This window comes from Cryptotermes secundus, unplaced genomic scaffold (assembly GCF_002891405.2).
Source record: "Cryptotermes secundus unplaced genomic scaffold, Csec_1.0 scaffold1382, whole genome shotgun sequence".
NCBI classification, from domain to species: Eukaryota; Metazoa; Arthropoda; class Insecta; order Blattodea; family Kalotermitidae; genus Cryptotermes; species Cryptotermes secundus.
The window spans coordinates 189,937-197,768 of record NW_019742987.1 but is presented as its reverse complement, the minus strand read 5'-3'; the positions used below and the strand labels follow the sequence as shown (position 1 = coordinate 197,768).

Sequence of the window (7,832 nt, the reverse complement as noted above, 5' to 3'; positions counted from 1 at the left end):
TAATTGGATTGGTCATGTTTTACGCAGAAACTGCCTTCTAAAAGAAGCTATCAAAGGAAAGATAGATGGGCGGATAGAAGTGACAAGAAGACGAGGAAGAAGACGTAAGAAGATGCTGGATGACCTTGGGGACAGAAGAGGATACTGTCATTTGAAGGAGAAAGCTCTAGATCGCATTAAGTGGAGGAATTGTTTTGGAAGAGACTGTGGACCTGTCGTCTGACAGATTACTGATGATGATGATGATGATGATGTAACAGTTTTATACTTGTCTTTTGTTTGGTTCTCTAGTCATGAGTCATGAAACAGTTTGTGAACACTGGAATAATACAGTTACAATATTCACACATAAGTGCACCCTGTTCCCCATATTTATTCTTATGCTCATATCCTTGCAAGAGTGCATGCACTCCTCCCCACTATACACACACACACACACACACACATGCACACACAGATATTATTGAAAGAATAGGATTACTGAACTCTTAACTTCATTCAGTAGTACCAGTCAGCATCACCACAAACTCTGTTTTTTATTGCTGCACAGCTGATTGCAGTTTCATTAAGACAGGCAGTAAAGAAGCTTTTCTGTCTTTCAATGTGCAAAGGATAAGCAAACAAGTCATGAATAAAGTTTCTGTACCCTTATTAATGATTGGATTTCAAGGGATAATAACCTTCAGTTAACAGGCTGAACTATGGATTGTGGATATACAAGTAGAAATTTAAGAGTTCAAGCATTTAAGAGATAATTCAAACACTTTTCCATACTCTTCCACTTCTCTCCATGGATCTGGATACTTAATGTCTCAATTGAAATTTCTGTGCCAGATACCTATGGAGTGGTAAAAAAGAATGAAACTCTGAGAAGTCCATGGTTCCAATCACGTTCATCACGCCTGTGTGTGAGCCTTCACTACTACACTCCTACTCCTGCAGTAAGTGGATCCACAGCTGCAGGGCTTTATATTCAATATGAAGGTGACAGCAAATCCAGCTTTGTGAAAAATCTGACTACCAGTAAGGTTAGTGTAAATTGAAACATTAAATTGTACATGTTCTAGTTTAGGAGACAGCTCTATTAACACTACCTACAAGTCATACATGCTAAAATACATGAGACGAATAATGCAAGAACATGAAAATCAAGTAGATCCATAAGAAATTTTCCAGCACCAGCTGAAGCTTAAAGTTAACACATAAAACTAAATGGTGACAGTAAAATCTGCCACTTTGGTAACAACTTCTTTATTAAAACCGTCATAACACAACTATAACAAGGTCAGTGCCTGGTTTTGGCTCTGCTACATGTTTCAGCTATTAATAGCCATCATCAGGCAAATACATGGCTAACATATATACACACTGAACTGCAGTACTAACAAAATTGGATACAAAATATTAATTATATTAAAATACTTGATGTAAAAATACAATAAATTAGATTATATAAAACAAAAGTTATAGTATAAAACAAGAATAAAATTCTTCGATTGATGCTTTACATCATTGAGTCAGTTATTGGGTTCTGTGATTTTGTTATGTTCCCACGGACAAATTGGAGTATTCTATATTTTGTTTATAAAAACTGTTATTGGAGGCTCGTGGTGTAGATGTAGTAATATTAATGTTAATCTGAAATGACATGAAAATAATAGTATTAAATTTTGTTATAATCAACAATTGATTTTGGTATTGAAGATAGTGCATTATTTATTTACTATTTAGTTGGTGCCTTGTCTTACAAAGTATTGTCCGTTCTGTAGGGAATGTAAACAACGGCTGATTTTTTGATGTAAGATTAAAGTCAATGCAAGGGAGGGAGGGAGGGGGAGGTAGAGATGAGGTGTATGCGGAAGTGGTGGTAGGGAGATGTCATGGAGATGAGTATCTGGGACATTCAGTGGTGACCTGCTGTGATGTGAAATTTTTGCATGTATGTGTCTGCATAAACGTATGCACACGCACATACACACACACACACACACACACACACACACACACACACACACACACACACACACAAACACAAAACACCTGAGCATCACGCACACATTTCCTTTGTTTCTGGTAAGTGCTGGGTAATGAATTTTTTAAAATGACTTTGATGTCCTTTTCCATTTTGATTACAGTAATGATGTACTGCCAGCCTTTTGCTAATTATACATAGATTTCACAGCAGTTACATTTGTTCTTGATGATGTATACTAATGCAAATACGTATGCATATACATGTTAACAATAACAACAGCTAATAGTGATGACAGAAGACCATGATAAACAAGTCTTTTAGACTAGCACAATGTTTTGAAGTAGTAGACAACCGAGAATGAGAAGGCTGGAAGATGAAGATATGATTCATGAGAGACAGAAATGAAGAGATGGAGACAAAAGACAAATAGTATAGAGGAATAGGCATCTGTTATAAAGGAAACCAAGGGTCTTTGCCAACCATATATACGTGTCTGTCACTGGTAAATTCTGTGCACCTACTTAGCTTGATATTTGAAGGAAAATATTTGGGTATTCATCTCAGGAGTATTTCTATGACCCCTGGTTCTTGTAAATTTTTGCTCATTATTTTCATTGTTCTGGACAAAGAACAGAATTTATAAACTTTCAGAAGACGGAAGCATGACATTATCAAGTTACCAAGGTAGACATTTTAAATTAACTAGCGTGAAACAGTGAGAGTAGCAGAACAAGGATATGACCTAATGAAATTTATTACTCGTTTTTCTCATGTAATATCTGAAGAGAGCTAGTCAATTGTCCTCAGACTGTGACTTCTCTTATTCATAACTAATTTGAACAGAATTTGTTTTATGAGTGATTATTTTACCATGGACTGGACAGATTGTAGTTAAAAATTCTTCATAGTGGCAAAAAAACGTGGTTGGACTGAACAGAACCATAACATATGTGCAAAAGGCACAGGGAATGAGTGGATGGGTGTCAATGTCTCACTGCAATGCAACCGTTACAGAGATGCAGTTTCGTCAACCCCACTAAGTTAAAGAATAGATAAAAAATTGCTGCACGTCTGAGAAGTTGATGGAAGCGTAGTCTTTGAAATGGATCAGGCTAATAAAGGGCTCTCTTGATTGTTCTTGTTGCTGTGTTGGTTGTGGGGTGATGATGGTGATGATGATGGTGATGATTAATTACAAGAATAACAGGAATATCTTTAGTTATGATCAGTATCATTTGTTATTTTATTTGACCCTCATATAATTGTAAATATATCTTACAAGAATGTTTGAAGAAACTTTTGTAGCATCCATTAAGAGTTGAGAGAGGCAAGTGTGGAACAGTAGGACTCATATAATCTGTATTTCACATTCTGTAAAGTTATATTATTACAGGACTATTCTGCAGTATGTGCACAGGTTATGGGTTATGAACTGATTTACAATGTTACAGGATACCTGGCAGGAGGAAAGAATTACTCATGACCTGACTGAAAAATTGAATATTAAGATAAGACTTATCATTTATGTCTATGCGGATAAATATTTTGCCCTTGGAAGTGTCCGAGAATGCGACCCATTTGGTAAGCAAGGAAGTATTATGTCATTCACAGAAGGACTTCTTTTGGTATTAATTTAATGTCTATGTAACTGAAGCCATGTTTATGCAATCTTCACTCAGAACAGAGTACACAAAATAAATGCATTATGGGGAGGCCATTTCCTTCAATATATCTTCATGTCTCATCTCCAGAATCATTAATGGATTTCAATAGAATTTAGTGTTAGAATCCAAATAGTAAGCTATAGGTAGAGTTGTCCCTGTGCTTAACTAATTAAGCACTACACCATAAAGATGTATGGGGGATGAATGTATAGACCCAGATATTTTTGACCTCAGCACTAGTTGGAGATAAGTGGTCAGCTTCACAGAGGCCCGTCCGCTTAATCCCCCTCTCAGGGGGGAGGAAGGAACCGAAGGACACATGGCTAGTAGACTGTGTGTGCGCCAGAACCGATCAGGAACATGTAGAGAAGAGAAAAAATTTGCCCCTGTCAGGGACTCCAACTCCAACACCTCGGTCATCCAGGCCATAGCCAGTTGCTATAACGACTGCACTGTCCCTGCTCCTTACAATGAAAGCTATAGAGTGACTTGAATTCTCTTTATATTAAGCTGAAACGAAACTTTATGAACTTCAGAACCAGTTAGTCAGACAAGAAATTTGTGCATAGCATAAATTATTCCACATTCTGATGTACGCCTTATATTAAAAACATCTTTTGATGTGTTGAGTATTTATCAAAATGAAATGGAAAAGTAATTTTGCTCTGGGATTGGCAGTAGTAATCTCAATATAATGGTACTTGCCTAGTTGTGTTAATTTTTTAAGAAAATCTGTAGTAACACATTTAAATAGTAACTTTCTCAGACAACTGATAATTTAAGTTGTATGAAATTTATTTTGATTTAATTACATGCTCTTTGTTCAAGATTTAAATATTAGCCACCATGCTGTAGGAGTAAAAAGTAAAAAAGTAAAGGTATCCTTGTAACAGACCGTGGAGGCCCATAGGGTTGTGAGATGTTGTCTCCGTCTTCAGGGTAGAAGACTAGAAGAAACAGACATGTCTGTTGCACCTGCTCATTCTGGTTCACTCGCAGATTTCTTCTTGTCTCCTACCTGAAGATGGAGGCGATACGTTGCCCCGAAACGTCGGTTAACACAATATCTACACAGCGCCACATCCCAGAAGACTGCTTTCTTCAAGAAGAGAAATGTTCAGAAAAATTTTCAGTTTATATGTTGTGTTGTTCTTTCCATATGGGTTTAATTATATGCAGTAGAGTGAGAATATGCACATGGTACCTATACAGATGTACTGTCTACAGCAGGTCCACATAGTATTGTTATCATCATTTCCTTTGTTGTTATACTTTATACAGATTAAACATATGCATATACTCAGAATATATTTTTTAAAAGGTACGTTATTATTTAATATGCACTCAAGTGCCAAAAGTCATGGGATAGTAGTATGTAAATTTATTTTTAAGTGGTGCCACCGTCCCTTGACGGCTTGGGACTGCCCAGAGCAGTATCAGTTGTGAGGTGTTCTCTCTTGAGTCAGATTGAACACCGGCCAGTCTGCTCATGGCAAGCCGACGTGAATTATCGGAGTTTGAATGGGGCATGATAGTGGGTGCCAGGCAGATGGGACAGTCCATTTCCGAAGTTGTGCGGTCATTCAACATTCCTCAATCCACTGTGTCATGTGTGTACCGGGAATACCTTGTGGAAGGCATTTTCACCCACCGTAGACAGCGCAGTGGCCGACCACGGGTGCTTAATGATCATGACCAGCGGCATCTAGCTAGAATTGTCCGTGGTAACAGACAAGCGACACTGTCTGAAATCACATCCACATTCAATGCAGGAGCTACCAGACGCATATCCAGCAAGCCAGTGCAGCATTCTTTAGCTTCCATGGGATGTGGGAGCAGAAGACCGACCAGAGTGCCTTTGTTTAACACTACAACACCGGACACAGCGCCTCACCTGGGCTTGTGACGTTGCTAATTGGACCCTGGAGGACTGGTAACATGTGGCGTGGTCCGATGAGTCACGGTACCATTTGTTTTGGGCAGATGGTAGGTTTCGGGTTTGGCGCAGACCCCATGAGGCCATGGAACCCAGTTGTCAACAAGGCACCGTGCAGGCTGATGGTGGTTCCATACTGGTGTGGGGTGTGTTCACGTGGCACGAGTTGGGTCCGCCCGTCCACCTACACATGTCATTGACCGGTGACCGCTACGTTACACTGCTTGGTGACCATTTACAGCCTTTCATGGACTTCATGTACCCCCACAACGGGGCTGGAGTTGTCCAGAATTGTTTCGAGGAGCATTCTGGAGAGTTCCAACGAATGGTGTGGCCACCATGTTCGCCCGACATGAACCGAATCGAGGATTTATGGGACGTGGTGGAGAGGTCCATTCGCACCAAAATCCTGCACCTACAAATACCAGGGAGTTGTGGATGGCTATCGAGACGGCATGGCTCAACATCTCTCCAGAGGTCTTCCATCCACTTTTGGAATCGATGTCATGATGAGTTCCTGCACTTCACCGGTCTAGAGGGGGTCCTAAACGATACTAGGTTCTATCCCATGAATTTTGGCACTTCAGCATATAAGATAAAGAGCATGTAATGTTATTGCATCTGTAGGCAAATTAGATCTTTGATTCGCAGGCAAAGGTTTCTCTAGTTATAATTCTTGAGGATGTATTAAATTATGTGGGATTATTCTTGTTCCTGATGTTACGTTTATCTTAATTAAACGTAATGTGACAAATTTTAAATATTTGGAAACTATACCAATAAACGAAACATACATTCATGATGATGTTAAGAGCAGATTAATCTCGGGGAATATGTGCTACCATTCGTTTCAGAATCTTTTATCTTGGCGCCCCCATGTAAAAACCAACAGATTATGATATATACAAATATAATTTGATCCGTTGTGTTATATGGGTGTGAAATGTGCTCAGTTATTCTAAACCAGGAAACTAGATGGAGCTTGTTTGGTGACAGAAATACTGAGGGGTATATGTAGACCTAAGAAAGTGGAAGCAAGAGGGAGTGGGAGAGAATTTCATAATTGAGAACTAATTAAATTAATAAAATCAATGGAGGGGACACACAGTAGCGTAGTTGGTTGAGGCACTGTGCTACAAGCCGGAAGGTCGCGGGTTCAAATCCCGATGAGGTCATGGGATTTTTTTCAATAGACCTAATCCTTCCGGCCGCACTATGGCCCTGGGGTCGACTCAGCCTCTAACAGAAATGAGTACCAGGACTTAATCAAATAATTTTCCTGGGGGGTAAAACGCAGCCGGCGCGTAAGGCTGACAACCTAACCGCCATCTTTGAGCCGATTGTCTAGATCAGCGTTGGCCAATCTAATACATCTTGAGGGCCAAATTTCGTTTATAGAACACCATCATGGGCCAGATACAGTGTTTCTTTCAGAAGAGTGGTCGGGGAGTATTGCCCCCCAAACTGAAACAATCACAACCCGTGTAAAAACAAGTGCATTTAAACCTATGTATTAAAATTTTACGTTGCACCAATAATATTAAGCCGATATTGAAAATTTCACCAATCGATTTTATTGCCTTCTATCACTTCTACCCCCAGAGCATTTTTTCTTAAAGAAACACTGGCCTGATCATGCCTTATGTTTAGTTTTTTATATGCCGTGGAAAAATGCATTTATAATTTAAGAAAGAAAAATAAAATGCCTTGAAATTTGCAAGTACTTACCATAAAACAGCACAAATTCCTCTTTCAGCAGGGATGAGCACAAAAGACTTTCAATCATAGTTTTTATGGTCTAATGATTATATCTAAATCCTCATATACACACTGTTTTAATGAGAGCACTGTGGTTTCATAAAACTGGAAACCAATGATATAAAATCCACTTCTAATTGTGAGGTTGCCACTCGAAGAATATGTGATAACACGACATCTGAAAGTCTGTTCCTGTTCTTAGATCTTACATGCTTCAGTGATGAAAACGCTGTTTCGCATATGTAAATACTTGCAAAAACAGAGCAAAGTTTGAGAGCCCAATTTCGTAACAGTGGGTAACATTCTGGTGAAAGCAGTTTCCAAAAGTCAGTTCCAGTAACCTGAGATGTGTTTTAGGATGGGTCACATTGAAGTTCACAAAGCTCTAATTGCAGATGACCTGGCTGAGATTCTATATCACAATGTATAGGATTACTGAATAAAGAAATATCAGGTCGAAAGCTTTCAAAATCGTTAAATCGTCGGTCGAACTCTGAAG

General features: G+C 38.9%; 1 protein-coding gene across 3 annotated transcripts in view; it reads left to right on the top strand.

The window, feature by feature from the left end:
• Positions 1-502: 502 nt before the first annotated feature.
• Positions 503-7,832, top strand: part of LOC111873666 (receptor-type tyrosine-protein phosphatase epsilon) — an 86,106-nt gene continuing 78,776 nt past the window's right edge. The window contains exons 1-2 of one of the 3 annotated variants that reach the window (XM_023868581.2): positions 503-1,028; positions 3,427-3,556. The gene's annotated coding sequence lies outside the window, so the exon portion shown is untranslated. The remainder of the gene's footprint in view (positions 1,029-3,426; positions 3,557-7,832) is intronic. The other 2 variants (XM_023868580.2, XM_023868579.2) reach the window with 2 other exon arrangements.